The 22,278-nt window shown below is 36.4% G+C and overlaps 1 non-coding gene across 1 annotated transcript; it reads left to right on the forward strand.

Annotated features, from left to right (window-relative positions):
* Window positions 1-684: 684 nt before the first annotated feature.
* LOC141709486 (small nucleolar RNA R71) lies at window positions 685-791 on the forward strand. Its single transcript, XR_012570060.1, has one exon. It is a non-coding gene; the product is annotated as a small nucleolar RNA R71 (small nucleolar RNA).
* The last annotated feature ends 21,487 nt before the right edge of the window (window positions 792-22,278 follow it).

A 22,278-nucleotide genomic window follows, 5' to 3' on the forward strand; every position in this document is an offset into this window, starting at 1 on the left:
TGATTGAGCACTGCATTGGCTAATTGACCGATTTGATTTTCCAAGGTCTTGATAGAAACCGCCTGACTCTTGCACAACAGCTTAAGTTCCTCAAAATCAGCACTAGTAGGTGCAGCTGCACTTCCCTGTTGAGGATATGATTACCTTGTAGCATACTGCTGTGATTGCTGGAATCCAGGTGGGTTAAACTGTTTACTCACCCCTTGCTGATATGGTGGCTGAATAGCATTCTGATTATTCCCATAGCTGAAATTTGGATGATTTCTGTTATTAGGATGATAGGTCGCTGGCACAGGCTGCTATTGTCACTGATAATTATTCACATACTGAACAGATTCGTTGACAAGAGAACACTGATCCGTAGCATGAGAACCTGCACAAAGCTCACAAACCATAGCTATTTGATTAACTCCATACGTAGCCAGAGAATCAACCTTCATTGATAGCGCTTGGAGCTGGGCTGCAATAGCGGTGGCTGCATCAACTTCCAGAATACCTGCGACCTTGCCTGACATCATCCTCTGAGTTGGGTTTTGATGCTCATTTGCAGCCATTGTCTCTATAAGATTATACGCCTCAGTATAGCTTTTAGCCCATAAGGCTCCTCCAGCTGCTGCATCGAGCATGGGCCGAGATTGGGCCCCCAAACCATTATAAAAACCAGTGATTACCATCCAATCCGGCATTCCATGATGTGGACATTTTCTCAACATTTCCTTGTAGCGTTCCCAAGCCTCGCACATAGATTCTGTAGGTTGCTGCGCAAACTGAGTAAGAGCACTCCTCATAGCAGCAGTCTTTGCCATTGGATAAAACTTCACCAGAAACTTTTACGCAAGATCTTGCCACGTAGTGATGGACCCAGCTGGTTCAGAATGTAACCAGTCTTTAGCCTTATCCCTCAGTGAGAATGGGAAAAGCCTCAACTTGATAGCCTCATCAGTCACGCCATTATACTTAAAAGTGCTGCAGATCTCAACAAAATTTCTTATGTGCATGTTGGGGTCTTCAGTTGCCGCTCCTCCAAAAGAAACAGAATTCTGCACCATCTGAATAGTGCCCGGTTTGATTTCAAAGATGTTAGCTTGAATAGCCGGATGAAGGATGCTTGACTGAATATCATCAATTTTAGGCCGAGAAAAATCCATAAGAGCTGGATCAGCTTGAACAATACGATCTCCCATGTTTACTGGTTCTTTCTGCTCAGCGCCTGAATCCGAATCCTCAAAATCTAACTTCTCCGGAATATCAAGAACTTCGTTTGTCTCTTCAGTTGTATCTAAAGTCCTCTTGCGAGCACGAGAACGAGTTTGCATAAACGCTTGCTAAAGTACCTGAAACACAACCGAAAAGAGTAAGTAACTACTACGTCCTAATCACTGAGTCCTAATGACCAATGATGGTAAGTACATAAACTAAACAAATACGCCGAATCCCCGGCAGCGGCGCCAAAAACTTGTTAGGGCGAAAACACGCACTAATATTCACGCAAGTATACGCGTTCGCAAGTAATATAGAATACTTTCTAGTTCGTTCCCTCAGAGACTCAGACTAAATTATTGTCTAATTAAACTCACTCACCAATGTATGATTACTTCTGAATGTTAAGATAATAACACTTAAAATTGTTGATCAAATATTAACTATAATTAACTACTTAATTAACCACTTAACTAACACTTCAAATTATCAATAATAAAACACTCATGAGATCATAACTTCATTATTACTTCCTTCTATAGCCATTGTTATTACAATTAGCATGTGACAGTGATGACATTAATCGAATAACACGAAACTGATAAAAGCCAACTTTCATTGTATTAATACCATTCTACCAAGCATCCACAATTAAGATAGAAGTTGAATAGTCATCAATTATGTTGAGTTCCTATATGTCTACAGAAATTGACAACACAACAATTTAAGCACAAGTTATTCCTTTTGATTACATAGGGCAAATAAAACTGTTAGAGTTATCCACTAATCATGCACAACGTACATGAACCTATGCTAGCATGGCAAGTTCTAAATCTCAAGATCCACCGTCGCTTCACAAGAGATTAACACCCTATCTTATATATTCGCGACGCACATAAGACGAATACGCGCAATTAATACTAGATATCATGCAATCATCACACACTAAAGTATTAAACAATTAACTAAATAATTCCATAATAAATCCGTTGTAACCCCATGATCACGATTAGCCCATAATAGAACTCATCGCCATCATAGGTTCATATGAAATCATGATAAACAAACACAAGAAAATAATAACTAAACTAATTATATTAAAAGAGAGTACGTCACAAGAGTAAATAAGTCAAAGCAAGAAAACTAGCATCCAACGTTACAACGAAACAAGAATCACAAGAATATATGCTTCCTCTTCGTTGCGGTGTGCTAAATCGGTCTTCTTCCTTATCTCCTTCGCTTCTTGTGTAAAACACAATCTAAAACATAATCTCCTTAATACTCTCTATGAAAACGTCTCAAATCTACCTATATAATAGTCCCATAAAACTCAGATTACATAGAAGTTGGAAGCCACACAGAAGTAGAAGTCTAAAATAATTCAGCTTTTTCCCCGACCTTGCGCGGCCGCTCAGCATTCCTGCGCGGGCGCGCAGGCTGCTGCGCGGCCGCTCAGCATTGCTGCGCGGGCGCGCAGGACCCTACTGGAAAAATTCCAAGCTTGCTCCGTTTCTTCGCCGTAATCTGCCCATTCCTTTCCTCTCGCAATGGTGAACACATGCCAAGGCTTATTCTTGATGATTCCTCCCCCGAAATGCAACTAATACCCTAAAATGCATAAACACTAGAAAAACGCATTAAATACACAAAATACTTGATTTCAAGACACCAATTTAAGCCATTTTAAGACGTTCTAAGTGGTATAAAATGCCACTTATCATTATTGTGTTTGTTAATCCCTACTTTACCATTTCTATTATTTTTCTTTTTAGCCTCTGTTTTCACCTCAATCTTTTCAAGTCTGTCACTTAAATGTTTGACAGTCACTCGATTCTCCTGAAACAAAGTTCTTAGAAACAGATCCATAATTTTCATTTAACTTAAAAAGTTTGGCTTTACTGATAGGCTTGCTTATAGCCGACGGATGAGGATTTTCAGCAGTCGACGGATAACCCTTTTTGTTATCCGACGGATGATCCTCATCATCCGTCGAGTCTACATTTGTTAGCACTCCATCCTCCAAATTTGGTTCTAGTTTCTCCTTGTTCTTTTTCCAGGCTGCATCACAGAAGGACTCGATTCCTTGAACTTTGGTGATTTGAGCATGGATATCTCTAGATGTTTTCCATGCCTTAATCACCTCCTGTTCACACTCGAGCTGTTTCTTTAAAATTTCTTCTTTCTTCAAGGACTCAGTTAATTCCTCCTTGGCAATCTTACATTCAATTCTTAATTTTTGAAAATCAATGAACTGAGACTCTAGCACATTATTTCTCTCACTCAAAAATAAATTGTTTTCTTTGATTTTAGCATTTTCTTTAGTAAGAGACTTAAATGTAACACGCAAATGATAAAACTCTGTAGACATGTCATTTATAGCATCATTACACTCAGCTTTAGATAAATGTGCAAGGTTTATAGTAATTACCTGATTACTTGAAGAACTTGTTTTTGTTTCATCAGACTTGGCCTTTAGGGCTAGATTGACATAGCTGACATCTTCATCTTCATCCAAACCATCTGCTGCCCAGACGTTTTCTTGTGTAATAAGAGCCCTTTCCTTTTGTTTGAGCAGCTCAAAGTATTTTTGCTTATAATCCACAGGCTCAAACTTTTTCTTACTGGAATCTGACTTTCTACACTCACTGGCAAAGTGCCCTGCCAAGCCACATTTGAAACATTTGAATTTTGATTTATCCACCATGTTTCTATTTGGCTTGGCTGCTCCAAAGTTCTTTTTGAACTTGAGCTTGGAAAATCTTCTAGAAATAAATGCTAAATGTTCATCAATGTCTTCCATGTCATCTTGGCTCAAAGAATCTTCACTTTCTACTGTAAGCCCCTTACCCTTGTTTTCACAGACCCTTGAAGTTGACTCAACAGCTTCCATCTTCATCTCCTTCTCTTTCTCTAACTCAGCAACTAGTGCAATGGACCCTCCTTTCTTCTTTCCTCTCTACATCCTCTCATCTTGCTCTATTTTAAGCTCATAAGTTTTCAGGATGCCATACAGTCTCTCCAAAGTAAACTCCTTATAATCTTATGAGTTTTTCAATGAGACTCTCATTGGTTTCCATTCCTTTGGAAGAGATATAAGGAATTTCAGATTGGAGTCTTTTGTCTGATAGACTCTTCCATGCAACTTTAGAGCATTTATCAGTTTTTGAAACCTACTAAAAATGTCAGTGAGAGACTCACTTTCTTCATTATGAAAATGCTCATATTGCTGAATCAGTAGTTGCATCTTATTTTCTCTAACTTGCTCAGTGCCATCACAAATGATCTGTATTGTATCCCAAACATCCTTGGCAGTTTTGCAGTTGATAATGTTGTCAAACATATCACCATCAACTCTATTAAACAGGATATTCATGGCCTTTTTTATCCTTCTTGACTTGTTCAATATCAGGATCAGACCATTCATGCCTTGGCTTGGGGACAGATGGCTCATTTCCAGTTGCAGCTCTCATTGGAACATGAGGGCCTCTCTCTATGTAGTCTACATAGGCCTCATCTTGAGAAAACAAATGAAGATGCATCTTTACCTTCCAATGATGGTACATCTTTATCCAGAAAAAGAATCTTGACTCCAACATCCTTCTTGTTCATCTTGCTGTATTGTTTTGATCTTTAAACTCTTTGTTCTTCAAGAGCTTGCTCTGATACCAATTCTCAGTCCCTTAACAATGTAACAAGATTTACAGAAGGGGGGTTGAATGGAATTCTTGAAACTTTTTCTTGAATAAAAATGTTCTAACTCAAATATATATATATATATATAAGTGTGAATTGATTAGCAGAATGCAGAATAGTTACTTGAAATGAATCAAAACACAAGTAATTAAAAAAAAAGAGTCTTTAAAAACTTTTTGGTGGATTTGAATGATTCCACTAGAGATATATAATATATATCGAGAGAACTCTGTGTGCAAAAAGCTCACAGCTGCTTACAAAATGATAACAACTAAGAATGAGAGAAATGCTAAGAATACAGCTTACAAATGATTCTCTCTTTCTATCTGAGTTTCTTAGTTCCTATTCTATTGCTGCTTCTTGGTTTATATATCACCAAGATTATAAAGTAATAAGATAGGATAATAAAACAAAAACTATCAAGTCTAATACAATGCTACTTCATTACTCTATTCCAGCATCTTTGAATATCTTCATAATAGCATGGAAATGGCAATGCTTCTTTGTTCTCGAAAACCCAGTTAAATAGGCTACCACATTCCATTTGCATACACTCGACGCATGTGACTGTATTGTCACTGTCAATAGATATTTGAATTCTTTATCCATCAGGTTTATGATCATCCGTTGGGTTGTTGATCATCCGTCGAATCCATTGTTGTTCATCCGTCGGGTAGCAATCAGGCACTTGACTTCATTTCATTTATGCAGAATTACAAGACATCATCTATGTACAATTAATCAACCTATTCTGCATATCTAGTTACAGTCAACATGACTTAAGTACTACTATAGATTCTAAACAATGTGTATGCAGAAATTTGCTACAGACTTATTATTACATAAGTCGTTCACTCGATGGATAATAAGTCATTATCCGTCGGGACTACAATGAGTTATCCGTTGGGACTATAATCCTTATCCGTCGAGTGCTACATTTTAACTCAGTAAAATCTACCAAGGTCTTTTGTTCATGAAATCATCAAGTACACAACATATACACAACAAAACCTATTTGCAAGTTCAGTTCAGATCCAACTAAAAGGCATTGGGATGGAATTAAACATATATTTAGATATCTTCATGGGACAATTAATCTTGGATTATTCTTCTCAAACAACTCAAAGTCGTAACTTATTGGATATGCAGATGCAGGGTACATGTCAGATCCTCACGTTGGACGATCACAAACAGGTTATTTATTCACTTACTGTGACACCGCTATCTCTTGGAAGTCTACAAAACAGACTATGGCGGCAACTTCGTCAAATCACGCGGAATTACTTGTAATCCATGAAGCAAATAGAGAATGTATTTGGTTGTGCTCAGTCATTCAACATATTTGAGTATCATGTGGTCTATCAAGTATTACAGACAATCCTATAATTATGTTTGAAGATAACTCAGCTTGTATTAAACAACTAAAGGAAGGATATATCAAAGGGTATCGAATAAAACACATTTTTCCAAAGTTCTTCTACACTCATGAACTACAAGAGAACGGTGACATTGATGTACAACAAGTCCGCTCATGTGACAATCTTACAGACATACTCACAAAGTCATTACCTACATCAACATTTGAGAAGCTGTGAAACGATATTGGAATGCGAAGGCTGAAATCATTGCTACAAAAAGATGTCAAATTGTGAGATATTTTATTCAGGGGGAGGCTGTACTCTTTTTCCTTCGTCAAGATTTTTTTCCCACTGGGTTTTTTCTTGAAAGGCTTTGACGAGGCAACTAATCTTGTAATAACTCATAATTGACAATCAAGGGGGAGTGTTATGAATACATTAAATACATTAAGATGATTGTCAAAAGCTTCTAGAGTTGGCACAAGCAGCTAAGCATATGAAAGGGAGAATAACCAAATCACATAAATCAATACACGGTGAATTGAATATGTACATTAGATAAAAGTCTAGCATTCATAATCTGAACTGTTTTAACTTTTGTACTATAAATAGGTAATACTGTTCTTCTTTTGAATGGTACTTCACAGGAAAAAATAGTACTGATATATATATTCTCTCTCTTTTAGTATATTATATTAATGTATAATAATTTTAGGGTAAGATTTTATAATAATTCAAGAAATATATGAATAACTACTGATTATTAACTCAAAAATTATAATTCATACAAATCATTAACTAGCACACTCACTTTCTCGAGCTAACCGAAAAGTCAGAGGAAATGAAAGAAAATATTTAAAAGTATAATGGTGCTAATTTTAAAAGAATGAAAATAATAATAATAATAATAATAATAGTTATATTATAAATATTTATTAATACTTAATAAATAAAATACTATAATTGTAACATTCTAATATTTTATAATTATTTTTAGTTGGATTATTTGATTTAATTATTTATTAATGTCAATGTGTTATAATTAAAATAGTTTGAGTAAGTTTATTTTTATATTTATAATCAGAATATTATTGTAAGAGTGCTAGTTAAAAAAATAGTAAGGCTTTTATTTAAAAAAAAAGAGAAATAAAGATGAGTTAAGATTTGCTAAAAAAATAAGGGTTTGCGTTACTTTCATCAATGAAGGGAGGAGAGAAAGAGAGAAGAGAGAAAGAGAAAATAGATGGAGATGGAGATGAATATCAAGAACTTTTTGGAGGGTTATGAATTTGGCATTTGTTGAATTGGGGTTCTTGTGATTTGGGTTCTGAAATCGTTGTTAACATTCTCGATAACTAAGATCTCGAGGTACGGATATTTCTGTTATACTATCAATCTTGTTGTACTTCATCGGATTCTTGTGCCTCAATTCTAGTCATCTGAATTCTTATAAAATTTGTACTTAATTCTATGTTTATTGAATTGTTCTGATTCTATACTCGTTGGAAATATAATTTGATTATCTTCATTTTTCGTTCTTTAAGTTTTCTAAAATTATGCTTGTAAGTATCTTAAAATCTTCCTTTTGTGTAATATGGTGGGTTAAGTTTTGCTTGTACGTCCTAACTTCGTAAATTCACAGTAAATTGAAATTTGTTCAAATATTATGAGCAATATCATTCTGAAAAGCTCTTTTCGAAATCTGCATTTTGCTTCGACATTTTCTTCCATATTTCATGATTCAGATGCCTTAAATTGTAAAATATTATACTAATCAGGGGCTGATTCTGCTCTACAGTCCGCATTTATTTGTTTTGTGAATTCGCTACTGGTTCGTTTTTTACGTGCTTTACCATTATGGAAAGGTCTCAGAATTTCCTAAGACTTTCGTGTTTTGTACTTTTCCATTTGAATTCTTCTTTATGCATTGCTTTGGCATTCTTTGAAACTGATCAGATTTGAGTTTATCAGTAATTAGTGATTTTGTGTGATATTTTACTTTCATGATATTTGATTAGATTGTTTTGAGATTATTTTGAAATATTTATATATGATTTTGAAGATATAAATATTTGGGTGTGTGATCTTTAATTACGTATTTTGAGTTATTGTAATATTTGTATGATTTGGGAGTTTGTAAGACATCCTTGCGAGTGGATATCTCGTGCTTGACACCTCCTATGCGGTATATTTAAATTGTATGGGCGTGTCACCAAAGTTGTGGGACACATATAGTCATGGCTAGTATGTGTATGATTTGGCCTTTTGGGTAGCATGTGCTTATTGCCGTGCAAGCCCATGTAAGATATTGGGTAGCATTTGTTTTGTGATGTACAAGCCCCTGCACATGCTCGCAACATATCCTCCAAAGTCTGAATCGTCCGCACTGACTGCCCATCTGACTGCGGATGAAAAGATGTACTATAGTTTAACATGGTATTTCGTGCCTTCTGAAATCCCTTACAAAATTTTGAGGTGAATCTCGGATCTCTATCAGAAATAATAGAAACTGGAATACCATGAAGTCTAATAATCTCATTCATGTATGTTAGTGCTAAGCTCTTCAAAGACATGTTCCCACGAATCGCTAAAAAGTGAGTAGATTTAGTAAGCCTATCCATAATCACCCATATCGCATCATTCTTCTTCAAATTTTTCAGTAATTCAATTACATAATCCATGCAAATGTTCTCCCATTTCGAAGTAGGCAATTACAGAGGCTTTAGCAATCCACTTGGTCTCTACTTTTCAATCTTTACCTATTGACAAGTCAAGCAATTTGAAACAAACTCAGCTATGTCATGCTTCTTAGCACTCTACCAAAAGTGTTCCTTCACATCATGACACATCTTCATCTCACCTAGATGAATCGAGAATGGAGATCGATGGGTTTCATCCAATAATTCCTCTTTAAATTGCTTATTATCAGGTACACACAATCGATTACCCTTCCAAACAATACCATGTTCGTCAATGCAAATTTCTTGATGCTATCCTGATTTCATGCACTGTATAAGATACCATATATCTTCATCACCATCCTGAGCTGCCTTTAACCTAGAGATTAAATTAGGCTTGACATGCATACTCGCTAATATACCATATGTGACTTCACGATAATACTTTAAGCCAAACCTTTCAATCTCATGCTGAAGAGGTCATTAATGTGTTATCAATGCTGCTAAATTTCCAAAATGCTTCCTACTCAATGTGTCTGCAACCTTATTAGCTTTTCCAGGGTGGTTGTAATATCCCAAATCCAAGGTCAGGATTGGGTGTCACTAAATAATCTTTACAAAATATAAAATAACATACAAATGACTCCTCAATTCCGGATCGTTTACAGGTTATGGTATGAAACAAGAATCTAACCTTCTAAAATTTACAACTAAAATACAAGTTTAATTACCTATGTATTAATTCCCTAGTCTTATTCTTTCTAACATCTTCATCCTCTTACAGCTGAGATCTTTCTAACTTCTGCTGTCTATTAAAAGCTATTCACTTTTATCCTCATTTGATTCTGAAAGAATTAAGAATTTACAGAGTAAGAGTGAGCCAAAAATGCCCAACAAGTACATAATTGATTTCCAAGTATCAATATTAAAGGAAATTTCCGAATTTTTTTAAATAATTTATAAACATTTCTATTTATTTGAAGTAGTTGAGCAAATAAACTTTGGCTGTTATTAGCCCTTGATTATAATCAAAAGTGACGAGCAATTCCCGGATTCATCTCCGGAACCAGGGTTTTGTCGGGTTTTGTAATCACAGAATTTTTCAAGAAGGAATGCCGTTAATGGCGATTAACAAAAAATTAGACTGGATACTAGTTCCACGTTCACAATCATACCCTGCTGATCAGTCAGGATATAGTGTAGATCTATACCTACTTGTTAGTCCCTTAACAATATAACAAGAATTACAGAAGGGGGGTTGAATGGAATTCTTGAAACTTTTTCTTGATTAAAAAATGTTTTAACTCGAATATGTATATAAGTGTGAATTGAATAGCACAATGCGGAATAGTTACTTAAATGAATCAAAACACAAGTAATAAAAAACAAGAGTCTTTAAAAACTTTCTGGTGGATTTGAATGATTCCACCAGAGATATATAATATATATCGAGAGAACTCTGTATGCAAAAAGCTCACAGCTGCTTACAAATATTGAACAACTAAGAATGCAGAGAAATGCTAAGAATTCTGCTTACAAATGTTTCTTTGCTTGTATCTCAAATTATTCCTTAGTTGATACTACTTGGTTTATATATCACCAAGATTACAAAGTAATGAGACAGGATAATAAAACAAAACTATCTAGTCTATTACAATGCTACTTCATTACTCTATTCCAGCATCTTTGAATATCTTCATAATAGCATGGAAATGGCAATGATTCTTTGTTCTCGAAAACCCAGTTGAATATGCTACCACATTCCATTTGCATACTCTCAACGCATGTGATTGTGTTATCACTGTCAACAAATATTTGAATTCTTTATTCGTCGGGTTTATGATCATCCGTCAAGTTGCTGATCATCCGTCAGGTTGTTGATCATCCGTCGAATTCATTGTTGTTTATCCGTCGAGTAACAATCAGGAACTTGACTTTATTTCACTTATGTAGAATTACAAGACATCATCTATGTACAATTAATCAACCTATTCTGCATATCTAACTAAAGTCAACATGACTTAAGTACTACTACAGATTCTAAACATTGTGTATGCAGAAATGTGCTACAGACTTATTATTACATAAGCTACTCACTTGATGGATAATAAGTCATCATCCCTCGGGACTATATTGAGTCATCCGTCAGGACTATAAACCTAATCCGTCGAGTGCTACATTATTTCACTAAGTAAAATCTACCAAGGTGTTTTGTTCATGAAATCATCAAGTACACAACATATACACAACAATCTCCCCCAATTTATGTCTACTGGAATTGTAGCCATAAATTAAGAGACACTTGATGATAACAAAACACCTTAAAAATACAACTTTTAAAAGATAGTAGATAATACTGAAAAGTGCTTCAATTAACAAAATGTACAAAGTTTTGCTCACAGTCATTTTCAAGATGCTCCTCTAGCCTGAGCGGATTTATCTAGTTCCTTGAAGGTCTGGATCTCTTTCCAAGCTTCTTGTTATTTTCCTCAATCTGATTTTGGAGCTGCCTATGGAATTCCAGATCATCAGATTCTGAGAGATTTAGCTTTCCTTGTATTTCCAAAAGAGTCTCATTGCTAGAGATGCTCAATTGGTCTTCTAATCGGAAAAATCTTCTCACTCCTTTGTCATCCATGAACTCTATCAGCCAGTAGGGCCTTAGATGCACTCTTCTCCCTGTGTAAGGAATAATTAGAGTCTTTAGGAGTGCATCTTTAGCTCTAACACTCCTTAGTTCTTCAATCTTCTTCAGTACCAGTCTTCTTGCAGTAACATTGAACCTAAAGTTCTTCTTAAAGGATGAATAAACTTTAATCAGTACATCTTGGCTTTCTTGAAGGATCCTGTGAAGTGGCCACTGAATCTCCTTTCCTCCTTTGTACTTGAACACTAACCTTTCAGGTAGGTTTCTGTATACATCAATTCCTCTCACTTCATCTAGTTCATCTAGATAGAGGTTTAGATCAGAAAATTCGTTGATGTCACACAAGTACATGTAATCTCCCCTACTGACTTTAGATTGAGCTTTGACTACTAATTTGGATTTGAGAGGTGACAGCTTCACTTTCTTGACTGCTCTTGACTTTTTTCTCTTTGGCTTGTTAAGGATTGGCAAATAGAAGTTAGGAATTGGTATGTTCTCCCATTCTACTGGTTCATCCTTAGGCACAATAGGTTCACCATGGATGTTCCTGTAAGTATCCACCACTTTGATATCTTCAAATACCACAGAGGGTTTTGATGCTTGAGTTGTAGTTGGAGTGGATTCCTTGGGAAACTGATTCTCCAATTCCTTATCAATAATGTCCAGTTTCCTTTTAGTTCTTTTAGCCAATTCCTTGATTCTTGGAGATTTCTTCTGTTGTTCAACTTGATTCTTTGATTCAATGACTTCGGATGGCTGAGAAGGAATTTGTTGTGATGAATTTACAGCATGTAGCTTGGCCAAGATAGCAATTTGCTCTTTCTTTTGTTTAGTCTTTTTAGCATCTAGAGCAGCTTGCTTCTTTTCCTGCTTCAATCTAGCCTTTTCTTCTCTCTTTGCTTGGGAAAATTGAGGATGTCCAGCCATCACACAAATTTCTTTCCCATTCCTGAAAATTTTAGCAATTCTCCTTTTTGAAGCTGAATCAGCTGGATCTTTGTAGAAATAAATTGACCTTGACAGAAGCTTCTTTTCATCAGGCTTAGGTGTCTCATACACAGTATCCAAAGGGTTTTTCAATGATGATTTTGAAGAGTTTACCCTTGGTTTCAGAATTATTTCAGCCTTTGAAGATTTGATTTAGGATGGCTGTCCCCTTTCCCGAAAGTTCATGCTCATCTCATTCACAGAAATCTTCCTGACTTGAGAGTGATGGATGGCTGACTTTACTGGCTCCTTGACTAGTTCAAACTTCTTTTGTATTTCCTCATCAATCTTCTCCCAATTAACTAAACTCAACTTCTCCTTATCAGCTGCTCTTATGTTGACTACTGCTGCATTGATCAGATCAATAATGTCTGTAACTGGTAGCTTTGAGATAGTAATTGAGGGTACAATTACTTTACTAATATTAATCTGGACCTCTCCCCCTCACTTGGTCCTTCCTCCCCCTTTTTGTTATCATCAAGTTGAGTAGAGGAGGAGGTTTGAGCAGCCACCAATTTTTGAAGTAAATCTATCTATTGGGCTTGATGAAGATGAATGGATGTTAAAGATGCTTCCATGGCTGAGATTCTTGTGTCCAAGGCATCTATCTTGGTTGCAAGATCAGAATTTTTCCTTAATTGTCTCTTGATGTCAAGCATTGTAGCTTCTGGAAGTTTAGAATCCATCTTATCTGAAATGGCCTTCTTCATCTCCTCAATATCACCCTTGATGGAGTTTACATCCCTTGCATGTTGGAAGCCCTGAATTTGTTGAAGTTGCAGAGAGGCTAGATGTGCCTGAAGGAGCTTCTTGGTGCTGGTATTAGTAGTGGTTTGAAGGGCAGTATCTGTCTGAATGATTAGCTGGATTAGGGTTATCTTGAAGTAGTGCTCATCACAGTGCTTTGAAAATGCCCATGATGGCATACTTGATCTTGAACTTAAACCTACTTCTCCCCTTATGTCCATTGCTTCATCTTCACTATTCCCACTCCCATCACCAAAGAAATCAGCTGAACCACCAGTCTCATAGTCCACATCACTAGCTGTAGAAGGAAAAGTTGTGATGGCATCCGTAGCTCTTAGCATAGACTGAGTGGTATGCACCAGATTGAGCATCCTTTCTGCATTGTCATTGCCCTGTTCAGCTAGAAGTTGATAAGCTGGAACAGGGTGAGTAAATGCCTCAGCATCAAGGGAGGTGGAATCTATAACAGCTTTAGGTTGCTGAGATAGTCCCTCCCTGTCTGCATCCTGGACATTCATTAACTCACTAGCAATGACATCCATCCTTATAGCTCCAGTACCGGCATTTCTCTCATTTTCTCTCTTTTGTTGCATTAGGGTCTCACCTTGGCTCCCCACCCTCACACCCTCACCTTCACCTACTAAGGTGGGACTCCTCTCACTTTCTTTTGCCAATCTTGAAGAAATGGATTGCATAGTTTCACTCATTTCCTCTCCTTTTTCCTGGGAGTAACCCAGACTCTCGCTCAAAACACTCTTCTTTCTCAATCCTAATAGTGACTGTACAACCACTAGATCTTCTGCACTTGAAATAAATGAAGTTTGAGGCTGTGCAGAGATACTCGACGGATGAGTGATATCCATCGGGTGAGTGGTTTTGCTATCCGATGGATAACTACTGTTAAGCTTATCCGACATATCACTACTCGACGGATGAGCAATATCCGTCAAGAGAGTAGAAATGAATGAACTAGGAAAAGAAACTATTGTGGACTCTTTCCTGATTGAAGATATTTTGGGCACAGATGATTCAACAGTTCCTGAAAGAATTGGAAAGTGAGCCAACAAATCATCTAAAAGATGATGCTCACTTGGACTAGATTTTGGCTTCCCCAACAGAGTTAAAGAAGGGGAATCAGGAATTGATGTGTTTATCATATCCACATCCAGAGAATTTGTTGGTGAGTTTGGTGTTTGAGGTGCTTCTATTACTAGAGATTTTGGCTATGACTACACATTTATTGGAGCCACATCAAACTGAATTTGTGAAGGTGCGGTGACTGTGTCTTTAGCACCAGTTTGCACAGTGTGTGTACCTTGTGCATCCTCAAGGCTTTTAGATTTCTTCTTTCTGGCATAAGTTTGGGGTGAGTTTGTGTCCCTGGCCCTCTTGGCCTGTGCTCTTTGTTGATAGCTTTGTTCAATAACTACATTCTTTTGGGATGATACAGTTAGAAATGAGATTTTATCTTTTTTAAGCACTGTAGTTTGTTGGGAAACTGCAGTATGGCTAGGCTGGGAACCACTCAACTTTCCATCCTTATCCTTAGGGTTTCTTTTATGTTCACCCCTTCCCTCACCTGTCTTACCTACCCGCACACTCCCCTCTTTGGTTTTGGTGGATTTTACAACTGGCATCTTTTGAGAGATACCAGAGTGGGCTTTCTTTGATTTGGATTTTGAAATATTTGCAGGTTTGGTGGCTTGGGTAGGCAATTGTTGGGTCATTGACAGAGTTGCCATAGCCTCGCTAGAACTCAAAGACATTAGTGAGGTTGGAATAGTGGTAGGAATTGATGAACTTACCTCACTTACCTGAGGTGCTTTCATTACAGGGAAATAGAACAATGGCACATCCTTGTGATGATTGACCCTATTCAAATCTGCAATGAGCCTTCTCTCTTGAACCCAACAATCTAATTTGTTATTTGGGTTCTCAAGCACAATCTCTTCACAAAGGTGGTTAGCTAACATCATAAAGAATCTAGCATAATACACATTCTTACCTCTTTTATTTAACTCTCCTAATTTATAGCTCAACTCAAACAAAACAAGGTCACTGAAATCATAGAATTTATCTGTAACTAGCATGTAGGGCATGTTAAGCATGGATATATTGACTGAATCAAAATTACTGATATTTCCTGAAAAGACCTTTGTCACTACATCACACATAAAACTCCATTCTTTCCTAAGACCCATTCTCCTAATGTCACTTAACTTAGAAGTAGAAAAAGTATAGTTCATGGAATTAAGCATATTGATTATATCAGTGTCAGTGTGTGGTGAGGTCACAGTGTTATCAGGAATCTTGAAACATGCTTTTATAACATCACTATTGATATAGAACTCTTTACCTTTAATGGTGAGTGTGATTGTCTTATCTGTTGAGTTGTATGTGGCAGTGGTCCACATCTCTTCTACAACTTCACAAAAGATTGTGGGTGATTCCAGCATGGCATAGCTAAGCTTGCAATTCTTCACAAAGTCCATCATCTTGTGATAGTCACTAGATTGCTGAATACCCTTGTTTACTAATGCAGTGAAATTGTTCTTCCCATAAATGAACCAAGTTTGAGACATAATCTTTACAACAGGTGCCGTTGTTAGAGAATAAGAGCTTGAAGAGAAAGAGAGTAAGTGCTTTGAGAGAGAATGAAATTTGAACAGTTGATTTGAGAATGATAAAAGAAAAACAATTGAAATGAAATAAGCTTTTATACTATCTCAAAAAAATAACTATTAAAAATAATAAAGTATAATAAAGTAACCAATAGAAATTACCTAAAATAGCCGTTTAAAAATAAACTGTAAAAATTCCACCCATTATCCGTCGTGTTATGCTTACAAACTGTAAGTATACTCGATGGATAATGTTCCAGAAATTGACGGCTACGATTAAGACAATTCGACGGATGAGGATAAACTGTTATCCGTCGAGTCATAAAATATTCCAGAAAAATAATTGATTTTTATTAACAAATAGTATTCCGACGGATGATCAAACTCGATGGATAAAGATCATCCGTCGAGATGTAAATTTTGACTTAGCCAAAATTTCATCCAAGACTGGAAAAATCAATTAAATTTCTGGTTGCATTTCAACTTGCAAATTAACTCATATAGATTTAAGAATAATTAAGCATACCTAACTCACTTACCAACCTTGAAAATGTGGATTCATCCAGTGGCTTGGTAAAGATATCTGCAAGCTGCTTCTCACTTGGAACAAAAAGTAGTTCCACAGTACCATTCATTACATTTTCCCTTATGAAGTGGTACTTGATATCTATGTGCTTTGTCCTTGAATGTTGTACTGAATTTTCAATGAAGGCAATTGCACTTGTGTTACCATAGAAAATAGGAATCCTCTCAGCTTGCAAACCATAGTCTAGCAATTGATTTTTCATCCATAAAATTTGTGCACAGCAACTGCCAACATCAATATATTCAGCTTCAACTGTAGAAGTAGAAACTGAATTTTACTTTTTACTGAACCAGGACACAAGCTTGTTTCCTAGAAATTGACAGGTTCTTGTTGTACTTTTTCTATCAATTCTACAACCTGCATAATCTGCATCTGAATAACCAGTTAGATCAAAACCAGAATCTCTAGGGTATCAAATGCCAAGTTTTGGTGTTCCCTTGAGATATCTGAAAATTCTCTTAATAGCTATTAAGTGAGATTCTCTAGGATCAGCCTGAAATCTAGCTCATAAACATGTAGCAAACATTATATCTGGCCTACTAGTTGTTAAGTACAGAAGTGAGCCAACCATGCCCCTATAACTTGAAATATCCACAGACTTTTCAGTAGTGTTTAATTCAAGCTTAGTTGCAGTAGCCATGGGAGTTTTTGCAGATGTGCAATCCAATAGATCAAACTTCTTTAAAAGATCAAAAATAAATTTAGTTTGACTAATGAATATTCCATCACTAACTTACTTAACTTGCAAACCAAGAAAATAAGTTAGTTCTCACATTATCTACTTTGCATCAATTTGGCAAACTTTTTGTAAAGTTTCTCATCTATAGAGCCAAAAATAATATCATCTACATAAATTTGAACAAGTATACTAGAGCCATTAACATTTCTAAAGAATAAAGTTTTATCTGCAATACCTCTTGTGAAATGATTGTCCAAAAGGAACTTTGATAAAGTATCATACCAGGCTCTAGGTGCTTGCTTCAGTCCATAAAGTGCTTTCAAAAGATAATAGACATGTTCTGGAAAATTTAGATCTTCAAAACCAGGAGGTTGACTGACATAGACTTCCTCCTCCAAATCTCCATTCATAAAGGCACTTTTGACATCCATTTGATAGACTTTGAAATTGGCATGGGCTGTATAGGCTAAGAAGATTCTGATGGCTTCAAGTCTTGCAACAGGAGCAAATGTTTCATCAAAATCTATTCCTTCTTGTTGACAATAGCCCTTAGCAACCAATCTAGCTTTGTTCCTGACTACTATGCCATTTTCATCCATCTTGTTTCTGAATACCCATTTGGTGTCTATTGGATTCTTTCCTTTAGGCTTGGGCACCAGCTTCCATACATTACTCCTTTCAAATTGGTTTAGCTCCTCCAGCATAGCTAAAATCCAATCAGGATCCAACAAAGCTTCTTCTACCTTCTTTGGTTCTTCCTTGGAGAGAAAGCTGATGTATAGACATTCTTCTTGAGTTGCTCTCCTGGTTTGAACTCTAGAAGAAACATCACCAATAATAAGCTCAAAGGGGTGATCTTTTGTCCATTTCCTTTGTTGAGGTAGATTAGCTCTAGATGAAGAGGCCTCATTATTGTCTTGATGTGTGGTTGAGTTTTGATTGTTAGAAAATCCCCCTGAGTTTGTGGATCTTTGATTTGAGAAAGGGGAACTTTCTGTAGATGATCTATCTTGACTTCCTGCTCCTTTTGATAACTCGACGGATGGTGAATTTTGAGTACCGACGGATGAAGCTGGTTGTCTCCCGATGGATAACACAGATTGCCTCCCGACGGATGAAGCATTATGCAACTCGACAGATGTTGAGTTTTGTGCTTCATTGGTAGTAGACATTTCTGCATTTTCCTTATATACTGTTTCTTGATCACTTTCATCATCACTGTCATCATTAACCATCTCCACATTGTCAAATTTGAGGCTCTCATGGTAATCTCCATCTTGCAGTCCTTCAATCTTTTTATCATCAAACACAACATGTATTGATTCCACAACAATGTTGGTTCTTAGATTGTAGACTCTATATGCTTTACCAACAACATATCCAACAAAAATTCCTTCATCTGCTTTAGCGTCAAACTTTCCATTTTGATTAGTTTGATTTCTCAGAATATAGCATTTACAGCCAAAGACATGAAAAAAATTTAGAGTTGGCTTCTTATTCTTGAACAATTGATAGGGAGTCATGCCTCTTGCTTGATTAACCAAAGAAATATTCTGAGTGTAACATGCAGTATTTACAGGTTCAGCCCAGGAATATGTTGGCAGTTTAGATTCTTCAAGCATTGTCCTTGCAGCTTCAATAAGTGATATGTTCTTCCTTTCCACTACTCCATTCTGTTATGGAGTTCTTGTAGCTAAAAACTCATGGAGAATCCCATTTTCCTCACAAAATGCTCTCATGACAGAATTCTTGAACTCAGTTCCATTGTCACTCCTAATTTTTCTAACCTTGAAATCAGGATGATTATTTACTTGCCTTATATGTCCAAGAGAACTTTGAGAAATCATCTACAATTACTAGGCAAAATCTTTTCATGGAGATGGACAACACATTGACTGGTCCAAACAAATCCATGTGTAGCAGTTGTAAAGGTTCTTCAATTGTTGAATCAAGTTTCTTTCTGAATGATGCTTTAATCTGCTTCCCTTTTTGGCAGGCATCACACAATCCATCCTTAGAAAACTCCACTAGAGGAATGCCTCTAACCAGTTCTTTCTTTACTAGCTCATTCATGGTCTTGAAGTTTAAATGGGATAGCTTCTTATGCCATAGCCAACTTTCATCCTGACTTGCTTTACTGAGAAGACAAGTAACAGATTCTGCATTAGATGAGTTAAAATCAGCTAGGTACACATTTCCTTTTCTCACACCAGTGAGAACCACTTTGTTGCTTCTTTTATTAGTCACAACACAGGCTTTTGAATTGAAGGTTACTGAGTTGCCTTTATCACAAAGCTGGCTGATACTCAACAGATTGTGTTTGAGACCATCCACTAAGGCAACCTCCTCAATGATGACATTGTCCTTTGAAATCAAGCCATATCCCACAGTATAACCCTTGCTGTCATCTCCAAAAGTAATACTTGGGCCAGCTCTCTCCTTAAACTCTGTGAACAGGGTAGAATCACCAGTCATGTGTCTTGAACAACCACTATCCAAGTACCAAAGATTCTTTCTGTTTCCCTGCACACATCAAAATCAAATCAAGTTGATTTTGGTACCTAAGCTTCCTTGGGTCCTTCCTTGTTAGCTTTCTTTTTCTGTTTCTTAGGCTTTATCTCATTTGACTTGGGGATATCAGATTCATCCTTGGTCATTTGAGTTGGGCCTTTGAAACCATTCATTGCAACAGAATTATCATGCATTTTATAATCAACAGAGAATGACATGTTATTAGTAAACATGTTATTCCATTAAGGAATGCTAAATGGCATTTGTGGCATACTAAACGCAACATAATACGGATTAGGTGCAAATGGCATGTTAGCAAATTGTGCATTCATATTCTGTGTAGACATAACATTCATAGGCATGGGAGGCATGGCATTCATGTTGGGAAAGTGAGGTGGCACAGACATGGAAGTAGGCATGAAAGATTTGCAATTAACAGATAAATGATTTACACTACCACATTTGACACAAATTTTTCTAGAAGCATATTTATGAGGTGTGTAGTTATTGTGTTTGTTAATCGCTACTTTACCATTTCTATAATTTTTCTTTTTAGTCTCTGTTTTTACCTCAATCTTTTCAAGTCTGTCACTTAACTGTTTGACAGTCATGTGACCGACATTAGCCTTTTTCCCTTTCTTAACTTGATTCGATTCTCCTGAAACAAAGTTCTTGGAAACAGACCCATACTTTTCATTTAACTTAACAAGTTTGGCTTTACTGATAGGCTTGCTTACAGCCGACGGATGAGGATTTTCATCAGTCCACGGATAACACTTTTTATTATCCGACGGATGATCCTCATCATCCGTCGAGTCTACATCTGTAGCACTCCATCCACCAAATTTGGTTATAGTTTCTCTTTGTTCTTTTTCCAGGCTGCATCACAGAAAGACTCAATTCCTTGAACTTTGGTGATTTGAGCATGGACATGCCTAGATGTTTTTCATGCCTTAGTCATCTCCTGTTCATGCTCGAGTTGCTTCTTCAAAATTTCTTTTTTCTTCAAGGATTCAGTTAATTCTTCCTTGGCAATCTTACATTCAATTCTTAATTTTTCAAAATCAATGAACTGAGACTCTAGCACATTATTTCTCTCATTCAAAAACAAATTATGTTCTTTGATTTTAGCATTTTCTTTAGTAAGAGACTTAAGTGTAACACGCAAATGATATAACTTTGTAGACATGTCATTTATAGCATCATTACACTCAGCTTTAGATAAATGTGCAAGGTTTGTAGTAATTACCTGATTACTTGAAGAACTTGTTTCTGTTTCATCAGACTTGACCATTAGGGCTAGATTGACATAGCTGACATCTTCATCCAGACCATCTGCTGCCAAGTCATTTTCTTGTGTAATGAAAACCCTTTCCTTTTGTTTGAGCAGCTCAAAGTATTTTTGCTTATAATCCATAGGCTCAAACTTTTTCTTAACGGAATCTAACTTCCTATACTCGCTGGCAAAGTGCCCTGCCAAGCCACATTTGAAACATTTGAATTTAGATTTATCCACCATGTTTCTATTTGGCTTGGCTGCTCCAAAGTTCTTTTTGAACTTGAGCTTGGAAAATCTTCTGGAAAGAAATTCTAAATGTTCATCAATGTCTTCCATGTCATCTTGGCTCAAAGAATCTTCACTTTTTACTGCAAGCCCCTTGCCCTTGCTTTCACATACCCTTGAAGTTGACTCAACAGCTTCCATCTTCATCTCCTTCTCTTTCTCTAATTCAGCAACTAGTGCAATAGACCCTCCTTTCTTCTTTCCTCTCTCCATCCTCTCATCTTGCTCTATTTCAAGCTCATATGTTTTCAGGATGCCATACAGTCTCTCCAAAGTAAACTCCTTATAATCTTGTGAGTTTCTCAATGAGACTGTCATTGGTTTCCATTCCTTTGGAAGAGATCTAAGGAATTTCAGATTTGAGTCTTTTGTCTGATAGACCCTTCCATGCAGCTTTAGAGCATTTAGCAGTTTTTGAAACCTACTAAAGATGTCAGTGAGAGACTCACTTTCTTCATTATGAAAATGCTCATATTGCTGAATCAGTAGCTGCATCTTGTTTTCTCTAACTTGCTCAGTGCCATCACAGATGATCTGTATTGTATCCCAAACATCCTTGGCAGTTTTGCAGTTGATAATGTTGTCAAACATATCACCATCAACTCCATTAAACAGGATATTCATGGCCTTTTTATTCTTCCTGACTTGTTCAATGTCAGGATCAGACCATTCATGCCTTGGCTTGGAGACAGATGGTTCATTTCCAGTTGCAGCTCTCATTGGAACATGAGGGCCTCTTTCTATGCAGTCAACATAGGCCTCATCTTGAGAAAGTAAATGAAGATGCATCTTTACCATCCAATGATGGTAATTATCTTTATCCAGAAAAGGGATCTTGACTTTAACATCCTTCTTGTTCATCTTGCTATATTGTTTTGATCTTTAAACTCTTTGTAAGTTAAGAGCTTGTTCTGATACCAATTGTTAGTCCCTTAACAATATAACAAGAATTACAGAAGGGGGTTGAATGGAATTCTTGAAACTTTTTCTTGATTAAAAAATGTTCT

Source organism: Apium graveolens, chromosome 2 (genome assembly GCF_009905375.1).
Source record: "Apium graveolens cultivar Ventura chromosome 2, ASM990537v1, whole genome shotgun sequence".
NCBI lineage: Eukaryota > Viridiplantae > Streptophyta > Magnoliopsida > Apiales > Apiaceae > Apium > Apium graveolens.